The sequence below is a fragment of the Chelonia mydas genome, chromosome 3 (assembly GCF_015237465.2).
Source record: "Chelonia mydas isolate rCheMyd1 chromosome 3, rCheMyd1.pri.v2, whole genome shotgun sequence".
In the NCBI taxonomy this organism is placed as follows: Eukaryota; Metazoa; Chordata; order Testudines; family Cheloniidae; genus Chelonia; species Chelonia mydas.
In genome coordinates this window covers 186,386,193-186,399,432 of record NC_057851.1, presented here as the reverse complement: position 1 = coordinate 186,399,432, position 13,240 = coordinate 186,386,193, and positions in this window count along the sequence as shown.

Here is a 13,240-nt window from a genome sequence, read left to right as displayed (position 1 = left end):
AACTAAAACCAAATCCCCGGAGAATTTTGCTGTGTATAAAAGTTTTGAAGTGGCCCTGTCCAATCACCCAGGATTATTTAAAACTGTGATTAAAATAACTTTTTTTTTTTGCTTCCTTATGTATAAATGACAAACCCAATAGGATACTATTGGGCATAGGACTCTTGGAAAGTGTACCATTTCCTCATGGTATTCAGATTATTTCACTAGCTTCAAATCCTTAAATAAATGGGCATGCAGTCGAAGGTTCAGGAAAGAATAACACAATAACTTGACATCTGCGGGTTACACATGATGAAATGAACTGAAATCACTCTACCATGAATAAAGGCCAAACTGTTCACTACCATTTCCTTTCAAGCAGAGTCTTAAATTAGTCTAATAGGATTGTCAAGCAATTTTTTTCAGGGTGGGGGGCAGGGGAGGGAGGAGGAGAGCTGGCCTGAAATCTCCTCCTTCATTCTGGCAAAAATAACAGGAAGTTGTAAACTGCACATTGTGCTGAAGGAATAACTGAGTTTACAAGGGCTTTACTTTGAGTAATACCATGTGACTTTTTCTGGTCTGGTTTATCTCAGCCAGGATAAAAAGGCTAGTCACACAAGAACTTGAAGAATACCCATAAAGCACTGCAAAGTAACTCTGCAGCTGTCAGAGACAGATCTTCTTGTTTACATTTAAAAAAAAAGAAAAGCAAAACCAGGAAGGAAAAGAGTTCGTTCCAATGTCTTGTGCTTGAGCCTTGAACATGCCACCTCAATCCAAACTGGAGTCCCTAAGCATAAAGGGATTGAACTCCCAGTTCAGTCTCCTGGGAGATATAGTCATAAAACCATAAGTAATCTGGCACAATTTTCTGCGTGATTTGTGCTCACTAAAAAAACCCAAACCTTCAGACTAAGGTAGAATAGGAATTTATTTACTGTTCATTCTCACATGGGATGCTCTCTCTCCAGATTCACCTCTCCCAGGAGGTGGCTGGATATTTGTGCTCTCTTGAGACTGTGGAAAGCCTTAAAACTGATTGTAACTCATTGTGCAAGACTCCTATTTATATCTGAATTCCAGACTAGACTAGATATTACCCCACATATTACTCAGGTCCCTAGTGACAGCCTTTGGGGTGTGCAATTTCACATGCCACTGCAGTGCTAGTGTGATAACCAAATAGCCAGCTAGACACTCCGCCTGTAGAAGATACAGGCACACAGAATGTCTGTGGTGATGCAGGGGAAGTGGACACAGAATGGCTTCTCTTGGAGGGGTAGTCACTATTATATTTCTTTCTTCCACCCTGTGCTTGTCTCGTCTATCCAGATTGTAAACTCTCTAAGGCAGGGATTGTCTCTCACTGTCTGCATGCACAGCACCTAGCACAATGGGGCTCACATATTTGTTGGAGTCTCTAGGCCCTGCCTAGATGTAATATAAATAATAAATAGTAACTAGTTTGCATCTGCCACCTGGTACGGAAGATGCCTGACTATGGCTGCTTCCTCCCACACCTGACACCATCACTCCTCCTAAAGCACAAGACTCCTATTTATACCTGAATTCCATATTAGTTCAGATGTGCAAGGTAATGTGGTTTAATGGAAGGAACACTAGACTGAGACACAAGAGACCTGTGTGCTGTTCCTGGTTTTGCCATTGACCTATTGTGTGAACTTGAGCAAGTCATTTCCCCTTGTTGTGACTCTGTTTCCCCTCCCACCTTTTGTCTGTCTTGTCTATTTAGATTGTGGCCACTTCAGGGCAAGGAATGTTTCTCATGTGTATATGAGTTAGGCATGAGTTCAGTAGTTGAGAACTGCCGGCAACTGATAAGGGAAGCTAAAGATATCAATAAAAACATCTCTGGTCAGTAGTATTAAGGACAATAAAAGAAATTATTTAACAATGTCAGAAACAAACTCCTAAGAATGGTATATATATGATACTAAATAAAAATGGTAAAATTGTAAATCATGATAAAGAAAAGGCAAAAATATTGAATACATTATTAATGCTCTATATTTGGAAAGAACAGGATAATGTATTCTCATCTTCCAGTGATAAGGAAATAATTTCTATTTGATAAGTAATTAAGGAGGATGGTAAAAACAACTATTAAAGACAAAAACATTTTTAAATAGACTGGATATTGTTGATGATATTACAGGTTTGGTCGATAAAAGTAACTGTTGACATAATATTCTTAGATTTCTGTCAGGCATTTGAGTTAGTATCACATGACATTCTGATAAAAATTAGCACTGTACAAAATCTATGAAGACCACATTAAATGGATTAGAAATAGATTAGCTGATAGAGCTCTAAAAGAAACTATAATCTTGATGAAAAGAACAGGAGTACTTGTGGCACAAATTTATTAGAGCATTTGTTAGTCTCTAAGGTGACACAAGTACTCCCGTTCTTTTTGCGGATACAGCCTAACACAGCTGCTACTCTGAAACCTATAATCTTGATGGGGAATCATCAAGTTATGAGGGTGTTTCCAGTGGGTACCCACAGGGATATTCAAAGCTCTATGTTATTTAACATCTTTTTCAATAATTTGGAAAAAACAAAATCATTTGCTGATTACACAAAAATTGGTGGAGCAGTTAATAATAATGGAGGAGGTCAGTTATACAAATCAAACTGGATTGCTTGGTAAGGTGAACTCATTTGAACAAGATATGTTGTAATTTAGTCAAATACTAAATGTTATATCTAGGAACATGGATTGTAGTCACACTTACAAGATTTTGGTCTGTGTGTATAGGAGCCCCTAGCACAATGGGGTCCTGGCCCATGACTAGGGATCCTAGGCCCTACGGTAATACTAATAATAAATCATCATCATCATCATCATAAGAGACAGAATCTGGAACGGAGTAACATTGAAAAGGACTTGAGAGCAATGGTAGATAACCTACTGAACATAAGCTCCCAGTGCAATTCTAATAGGACAAACCCAGTCCGTCAATGTATAAACATGGGAATATCAAGTAGAAATAGGGAAGTGGTATTACCTCTGCATACCGCATTGATGAGAACATTACTGGAATAATGTGTCCAGTCCTGGTGCCCATACATCAAAAAAAGAATGCTGACAAATTAGAAGGGGTTCAGAAAAGATCTATAAGAATGATTCAAGGCCTGTAAACCATGCTTAGTAAAACATGCCTAGAGGCCTATAAAATATGTCTCAAGCCTCAAGAAAGCTCAATCTATTATTTTTCTCCAAAAGAAGGTTAAGAGGTAACTTGTGGATTGTCGACAAGTACCTACATGGTGAAAAGATATCTGATAGTAAACAGTTCTTTAATCTAGCAGAAAAAGGCATAGTGAGCTCTAATGGCTAGATGCTGAAGATGGACAAATTCAGATTGGAAATAAGAAATAAGGCACAAATTTTTAACAGTAAGAATAATTAATGATTGGAACAATTTATCTAGGGACACAGTGGATTTCCAATCACTTGATGTCTTTAAATCAAAACTTGATGTCTATCTAAAAGATAGGGTACAGTTCACAGAGAAATTATGGTCTCGAAGTAGAAATTACTTAGTGAGGTTTTATGGCCTGTATAATGCAGGTCATACTAGATGATCATAATGGTCCCTTCTGGACTTAAATCTTATGAACCTATGAACTTCCAGCATCTAGCACAATAAGGTGCAGCACTCCATAATACAAATAATAGATAATAACAGTAAAGGGTAAGGAGGGCCGCTGGCACTCCTCTTTCCTTACCCACCCTGAAAGGCCAGCCACAATCAGACCTATTTACAATTTATTCAAGTTAGCAGGTAATAACACTGCATATGTTATGATCCCTCCCTTTACCCCATTGTTTTTAAGGGAAGAAGCCAAGTTTAAGATTGGGTTTTTTCCTGCAATATTTGTATTAAATATATTAAAAACACTAAAGTGAGAAGATTTAGCAGAGCTTCCCCTTGTGTCTCTTTCGAGCAACATTTTACTTGAAACCATTTTCCAAGTGCCACTCTCACAGAACAATTGAACTTAGAACAATCACTTGGGATGTGCCATTCTTAGAGCCCATAGGAATGGACTGGTTCTTGGTACATGCTCCTCACTGCCCTCTTAGGGTATGTCTTCACTACCCACCGGATCGGCGGGCAGTGATCAATCCAGCAGGGATCGATTTATCGCGTCTAGTCTAGATGCGATAAATCAATCCCCGAGCGCTCTCCCATGACTCCTGTACTCCACCGCGGCGAGAGGCGCAGGCGGAGTCGATGGGGGAGCAGCAGCAGTCAACTCACTGCGGTGAAGACACCACGGTAAGTCGATCTAAGTACGTCGACTTCAGCTAAGTTATTCACATAGCTGAAGTTGCATAACTTAGATCGATCCCACCCCCCAGTGTAGACCAGGGCTTAGCAATTTCATGACATCCCTTTGACATTAACAGCATCCTTGCTTAATAGTTGCACTTCCATAGTCTTCATTAACATATGTAAATAAACCAAGAACAACCAATTATTCCATTAATGGTCATAATATCATTATATTTTAACAGGAGCAATCATATTTTATTTTTACATATGGATCATGACTTACATGTATTACTGATATAATAAATGTTAGGAGTAAATGTGTGGTTCAAAAGCACGTAAGTCTACACCACATTGAAACTGTTCCCAGCATCTCTCATGAATGTATTCAGATTGACAATGCACTTACTATGTCCAGTATGTCTACTTATGTTATACAGCTTTCCCACACAGAGGCGCATTGATGTTGGCCAAAGGAAGAGATTTATGAATATGAAGCAACCAAGTACTTCATACAACTTGCTCTTAAGAACATATACTGCAGTATTAGGATCATGGATATTATACTGCTTGAATCCATGCTAGTTGCAGCAAATAAATGGACACATTTCAACAGGACTTGTACATTGTAAAAGGTGAGGCACATTATATGGCACTGAAGATACCACCAATTCCGTAACAGGTTTATTGTTATGTTGGTTTTTTTAACTAGTCTTAACTCAGGCATTGAGACACCTCCCTTTCCATAGCTAGACCCTAATTGCCACCCTAGGCTCCCATCTCATGGTAACACATGTTGTAACACATTGAATCCTGACTGAGAGCGATCACACGTATGGCCTAACCTTGGAATGCCCACGTCATCTATTCACCTGCAGCTAGCTTGTTTACTGGTCTATTTGCTCTGTTACCAGTGCTGTATGTTCCTGATCTGTGTTAGCATTAATTACTACTGAGTGGCATACATATATGTCTTCTTCAGTGTCAGAGTCACTTCATTATCCAGATTTTTCTATTCAGCTTCAGATTTCTTCCTGGCTAGGCATGTTATTTTGGTGCCTCTTTAATGGGTGCTAGGTTTTGAAGGTTGCAACGGGCAAAGAGACATAAGGTTTCCAGAGCTGTCATGTAGTCATGTGCTCAGGCAAACTGAGTGACATGACAAGTGATCACTAGGATGCATTTGCAACCTTCCCTTCATTTTCTAAGATGGACATAACTGATACATACAACTTCAGATGGGTAAGTGGTCATTATATTTCAGGGATAGGCACTGGTCTCTCCACTTGTTCTCTTACACTGCATGCAGGAACAGATCATTGTCATATAGTGCTCTATAACTTTATCCATGCATGGCCAGTAGATCTGATCTTATATTAGATCAGTGCTTTTCTCTACCAGCATTAAATGGGGATTTTGATCCAGTGTTCCTTGCGATAAATAAGCACATTGCTTATTAGCGAGTCCTCTTGTTATGCATTCTTCAGCTCCATTCTACTAGCTGGTTTTACTGTAGGTCTAGTGATCACTGTCAAATCCTTTTCTACTGTAACTAAGTCTGCTGCAATCACTACTGCCCATGTATCGCCTACTCTAATTTATGCTCTCACTGCTGTATGAACAGCACTTATTGCATCTACCTTGTAATACATCTCCTATGCACTCTTTCATGTATTTCTCTATATCTAAAGGCATCCTTGATCCAGCATCCATGTTAACCTTGCCTTAATGATAAAATTAAAATCACCCAATTCAGCTACCTCCAGTGATTTAACTGTGCTGTTGTTAGAAGATAAGTCAATGGAAGGTATATCATTGTCAGGGACAAATATTGGTACCTAGTATGAGCAGTTTTAAAACTTATCTGTAAAGGCTCATACCAAGACCTTCAACTCTGATTTCCCAGAATGGGTAATGAGAGTTTCTTTCTGGATGTGTTAGTGTCCTTGATCCAAAAGCTATCACCAAAATTTTCCATTGTATTTTATAGCATCCATGCCATCCTATATAACTACAGATGTCTGAAAAATGAGGCTAACCCATCACTGGTGCTTTAAGCAGTTGATAAGTCAGCTATGTAGAAGCTATTTTGACAGTCTTTTTCTTATTTTCTTTGCATGTATGATGCTTTCATTTATTTCTTTGGCCACAGGATCACATATTCATAATTTATAAGGCCAGAGGGACCATTATGATCATCTTGTCTGAACTTTTGCATAACATAGGCCCCAAAATTCCACGCAGTGATTCCTGTATTTAGCCCAAAGTTTTGTAGCTGATCATTTTTCAGAAAGACATTCAATTTTCATGTAGAGACTCTAGTGATGGAGAATTTATCATATACCTTGGTAATCTGTTCCCATGGTTAATTATCTTCATTGAAAAAATCTGCATCTTATTCTTGGTTCACACTCTGGTGACTTCAACTTCCACAAAGGAACTTAGCAAGTTTAGCAGTATTTGTTGGCATGCTGTCTCTATTAGCTCATAGACCCACTCACACATGAAGCTCAGCTACTGTTCTAGGTATTTTGTTCTTCAAAGCCTGAGCTGCTTCAGGTCCTCAGTTTCTCAATTTCATCCCGTCTCAGGCAAAGTTAACGTTTGAGACTCTATCTGTTTTTGTCCCCCTAACACAACTCTGAGCCACCCCACCGGTAACTACAAATGCTAATAAGGCCTTCCTGTGCTCACTACTACAGCACTCCTCTGAAGTTCACCTACCTTGCAATTCTTCAGTATTATTACTTTTTAAATCCGAAGGAAGTTGTCTATCCCAGTGGTGTGGGCAAATGTTACAGCCCTAGACTTTATACTATTTCCTTTAACAAAGAGGCCACATTTTGTTTAAAATGTTTTGAAATAATACAATCCACCAAACCTGAGGCCCCCCAGCTTAGTTTTCTCCACCTCTCTCTGCTCATCACATCTAACCTTACCCCAAGTGCTACCCTTATAGAGGATCTAAGAAGCGCAATGGCCTGTGATGGGATGTTAGATGGGGTGGGATCTAAGTTACTACAGAGAATTCTTTCCTGGGTGTCTGGCTGGTGAGTCTTGCCCATATGCTCAGGGTTCAGCTGATCGCCATATTTGGAGTTGGGAAGGAATTTTCCTCCAGGGCAGATTGGGAGAGGGTCTGGGGGTTTTTCGTCTTCCTCTGTAGTGTGGGGCACGGGTCAATTGCTGGAGGATTCTCTGCACCTTGACGTCTTTAAACCATGATTTGAGGACTTCAATAGCTCAGACATAGGTGAGAGGTTTATCGCAGGAGTGGGTGGGTAAGATTCTGTGGCCTGTGTTGTGCAGCAGGTTGGACTAGATGATCATGATGGTCCCTTCTCATCTTAATATTTATGAATCTATGAATCAGAAAAGTCAGCTGGCATCTGCCGTTTTAGTCCTATCAATCGCAGAGTAATTTATTGGTTCTTGATACTTGCTTCACATAAACAGTACCAGAACAGTGTTTCTTACAACTGTATGCATGTGAGCATTTACCACACTTTTAAAACTTGGTCCCATAATAAAGTATGTCAGTGATCACTAAAACAAAGTGATCAGTTTAGATACTGGACTGGACTCCCTAAGAATCCACAAAGTAATCCTGACAAATCATTTACTTCCTTAGAGAACATGAATTGCACTAACATAGGATTATATGGAAATCACAGGCTGTCTGATATCAGATTAGAATGGGATGACACAAAATAACGGTGAGAGTCATAAGCTGAGTGATGGGTCTAAATTTATAATGGTAACTTGGGGGGGGGAACATTGTCCATTAAAAAAAAAAAAAAGAAAAACATGTACTCCAAGCTGCCAAATCCAGACTTTGTTGAAGCTGGAACTTCAGTGGGATTCACTGTCCTGAGTACAAACCCTCCCAGTTTAATGAAGTCTCTGACTGGAGCCACACAGAATGGAAAATTAAAATAATTTCCCATAGCGGCATTTGCCATAGTGAGGCCTTGTGGCTGTTTTAATAATATTTCTGCTACTAAATGGGATTAATAATTATTCTGGGGCATTCTCCTCCTGGTTCATAGTTAATGCTGATTTCTTTAGCAATATTTTATGGCTAATCTAACAGTAATGAAAAGAGTATCTTTCAAAATAACCAATGACTTGGATTCTTTCAAAATTGGTCTAACTTCCTTGATCTATAAAAATGAGTATAAACTATTAAATATTCTGCTAGTAAATATCTATTTCCTTCCACTTCTCCATTTTCTTTTCAATATATACCTGTGAAGTGCATTTTAAAACATATTTGTATACATTCAAAATCTATACTATTTTGATATGCAAAACTAATTAAAATAATATAAATAAAATAAACGAGTTTTTAAGGTCAATTTTTCAGATGTTGATGCAATGGATATGCCAACCAGGTTTGAAAACATGACCCTTAAAAGGGTCTTCAGAATTGTTTCATTTTTGTAAGTAGCACAGGTCTTCACCATTCCAATTTATTTGATGCTTGATCCATGCCAGTTCCTCCATCACCTACAAGAGTATACAGTATATTATATATATATATATATATATATATATATATATATATATATATATATATATAATAAATGTTTCTGTGCCAGGAAGAACCCCATAGCACGTCTGTATGTGAATGTATGTGTATATACACACAGACACAAACACACACACACACAGTGGGGCTCTTCTATTCTTACCAGAGAGTGCTGGCTTCCTTTTAGCTAGAAACATTAAAAAAAATTAACTCATCCTCTAGAAGGGGAGAAGAAGGGTTTCAATTCCAGAAATAAAAGATTAATTAACCTGAACAACCAGAAATATATTTTTGCAGGGGAGGAGCGGAAGTTGCCCCTGATAAAAAACAATGGGCCTCATTCTCTGTGCATCTTGCATAGTAATTTAAGTATAGAATTTACTATTCTGATTTGGGGGTACTGGCACCATATAGTCCTATACATGAACACTGGTGAATTCCACTGTGCTGTCTTTGAAATAAGCTACTATGAAATAATATTGAAAATAATGTTTTTCTAAAGACAAATAATAAACATTTGAATTTTGCACAACATAGCTCTCCACCACTTTTCCCAACCAGCTTGCTTTTTCTTTTCTACATACCCAATGTGCTTCTATTAACTATTTGTTTAAAGGTGATCCATAAATAACATCAATAATTATTATTATATTGTGACAGGGTTGGGGAAAAGCCGCTCCTGTGTGGGGCGAGTGCGTTCACTTCTCTTAGGGAATAAGGGGGGCATATGTATCTTATGTCTACGTCCCTCCCAGCCTGAGTCCACACGTCCCTCCCAGCCTGAGTCCACACGCTCGCCCTTATCAGCAGGGCAGTGCGGCCCAGTGGCCAGAGTCTATACATTTGCCCTTGTCACTGGGCAATAAGGCCTAGGGGACTGTGTCCGTCAATCCGCCCCTTTTCGCAGGGCAGTAAGGTCCAGTGGCCCAAGTCAACAATTTAGTTCTTCCTTGCAGCACAGTGAGGGCCATTGGCGAAAGTCAGGAACTGTGCCCTTTCTCGCTGGGCAGTAAGGCCTAGTGGTCCAAGTCACTATATTCGCCCTTGTCAGCAGGGCAGTGTGGTCTAGCAACCACTGCCAGGCACAGGGGGAAGGGCTGCACCCACAGCAGGGGGACGCAGGCCCTCCCTCTCCACTGGACCCCAGCCCAGGGCCCTATTAGTGGTCGTAGCATGGGCCACTGTGTCGGGGGGGAAGGCTCCAACTGAAACACGCTGACTCAAGGCTTCGGCTCACTCACCGGTCCACTGCCTGATTCCCCTAGGCTGCTTCTTGCTGTCCTCCCTGCTGCTGTGCTCTGGGCGTCCCTGTTATCTCTAGGTTCTCCGGTCTGCCCTTTATCCAGCGCCTCCGAACCCTGCGAGGTCTCCAGGGTTGCCTTGGCCTCTGCCTGGGCTGCAGCGACCCCGGCTCCTACGGTCCCACGCTTCCGCTGAGCCTTGGCTGGAGCACGCCCTTCCCCTACGGCAGTCAGCCCCAACTGAGCCAAGCAGCTCTCTTTTATACTGGTACACCTGGAGCATGCCCAGTAGGGTAAAGGGGGCATGGCTTCCTAAGCCCATAGTGTAGGGTTAGCCCCTTCCCTTCCAGTGTGGGGTGAGTGCGCCCCGTCACATACCCTCCCCTTTAAGAGTGGACCAGGCGGGGGCTCGACGTCTCTTTCCTCGCCTTCCAGCTGAGAAAAGAAATCAGCATTGGCGTGCGCCCTTCTTGGGCAGTGCATCACTTGGAAATCATAGGACTGTAGGAATAAATACCATCGCATTATTCGGGGGTTGGTTTCTTTCATGTTATGCAACCAGCTCAGAGGTGCATGGTCAGTAACCAGCCAGAATGTGTTCCCTAATAGGTAATACCTTAGAGAGTCTATGGCCCACTTGACAGCTAAGGCCTCTTTCTCAATGGTTGAGTACCAGGTTTCTCTGGGGAAGTTTTCAACTCAAGTACGATGTAGGATGTTCCTCTCCGGCATCTCCCTGAGACAATACCACCCCGATCCCTACCTCGGATGTGTCAGTCTGCAGGATGAAGGATTTCTGGAAGTTGGCATGGACCAAGACTGGCTCTTGGGTCAGCCGTTCTTTAAGGCCCTGAAGGCTGCCTCACATTCCCTCGACCACTGGTCTTTCTCGGCCTGGGACTTCCTTGTTAAGTCAATCAAGGGGGCTGCCAAAGTCACAAAATCCGGTACAAAATTCCGGTAATATCCAGCTAGGCCTGGGAATTGCCGTACCTGACTCTCTGTTGTTGGTGTGGGGCAGTCCTGTAGTGCCTGTATCTTGTCAACTAAGGGTCGTAGCCCTCCTAGCCCAACAGCATAACCAAGGTAGGTTACTTCCTTCTGCCCAAAATGACATTTTGTTGGATTGGCTGTGAGTCCCGCCTCTTTCAATGGAGGACTTTAGAGAGGTGTTGAAGGTGGTCCTCCCAACTGGTGCTGTACACGATGATGTTGTCAATGTAAGTGGCAGTGTACTGTCCACGGGGCTGCAATACCTGATCCATAAATCCCTGGAAGATGGCCGCTGCTCCACAGAACCCTAATAGCATGGTCACAAATTGGTATAGGACAAAGAGGGTTGGGAAGGCCTATACCAATTTGTGACCATGCTATTAGGCGTCTTCGGGCGTGAGCTCAGGCTCAGAGGGATCTGCCAATACCCAGAGTCGACAGGAATTTGGCTCCCCCTAACCTCTCAAGGAGTTCATCGACCCGTGGCATTGGGTAAGCGTCAAATCAAGATATATCGTTTTCTAAAGTCAATACAAAACCGGATTGAGCCATTTGGTTTTGGAACTAGGACTATCGGGCTTCACCACTCACTATGGGATTCTTCTATCACGCCCAGGTCTAGCATGATCTCCAGTTCCTTCCAAATGGCCTCACACATCTTTTTGGGCAGGGGCTGGTGGGGGTTGCATATCTTCTGTCCCGTACAGTGGCAATATGATGATTCATGACCTCTGGGTAAGACTGTAGGAGTCCTTGGAGTTGCTCTCTCTGTGTCAGGTTGAGTCCTGTTTCTATCACTACAGGCCTTTCCTCGAAGGGTTCATCAGCCAGGGGTCCTAATTCCGGTTCGGGAGGGTAGGGAGTGATTAGTAACATCTCCCTGCTCCTCCAGGCTTTTAGCAAATTGACATTGTACGTGCCTGTCTCACGTCGCCGACCTGGTAGCCTAACCTCATAGTCGACCGGCCTGATCCGCCGTATGACTTCAAAGAAACCTTGCCACTTAGCCAGTAGTTTGGATTCAGTTGAGGGCAACAGGATGAGGACCTGATCTCCAGGTTCAAAGCTCCATAGCCTGGCTCCTTTGTTAAAGTGTTGTGCCTGACTGTGCTGCTCCTGTTCCAGATTCTCTCTGGCAAAGGCCCCTAGCACCTGAAGCCTCTCCCGTAGCTGTAGCACATGACGGATGACCCCCTTTACCTGGGTCTCTTGCTTTTCCCCAGCCCTCCTTCAGAAGGTCGAGGATACCTCAGGGTTGTTTCCCCATATAGGAGTTCAAAGGGGGAAAACCCTGTCGAGGCTTGGGGTACCTCCTGTATAGCAAACAACAAGGCTGGAAGTAACGTATCCCACTGTCGCGGATCCTCTTCCATGAACTTGACCTCTTCAAGGTCGTGTTAAAACGTTCCACCAATCCGTCCATCTGGGGATAGTATAGGGACGTCCTGAGGGCTCGTATACCTAAAAGATGGCAGATGTCAGCCATCAATCGGGAAGTCACATTTGTCTCCTGATCCATTAAGATTTCACAGGGTAACCCTACCCGGGTGAAGACCTTGATGAGTTTGGCAGCTATCTTAGAGGTAGTGGCTGTCAGTAATGAGATTGCTTCTGGGTACTGGGTCGCATAATCCAAGGATGTACTAGTGGCCAGATGCACTCTTTTCTAGTGGGCTCACCATGTCAAATCCTATTCGCTCAAAGGGGGTCCCGACTATTGGGAGAGGGATGAGGGGTGCTTTTGGCATTCCTTTCGGGCCCGTGTGTTGACACTCTGGGCATCATCATCATGTTCCTATTATGCCTCTGGCGTTTAGGGCAGTGATGAAGCTCCTCCACTCCTGTCTGTTTCTGGCAAGTCTTTCAATGGTTCCCCAGCTGTGCTCCAGGTTTTTCAGGCTGGCTTTCACAGTTCTTCGCCATGTTTTTTCAGGTGGCCTCATTTTCGCTTGCCTTCAGGTAATCTTCCAAGTAATCTTTCATCAGTCCCACCACTTCGGTAAACATCATGGGCCCGCGTCTACGCAGCAGGGAGGATTTCTGCGAACTGTTCCAAGTTTACTGCTTCTGCCACCTGAGCACCGGACTGCTTGTTGGGCTCTAGCCATCACCACGTGTAGTCCTGGAGACGATGAGCCACCACTTGAGGCCTACCCCCTACAGCATACCGTTCCCAGCAAAAGTGC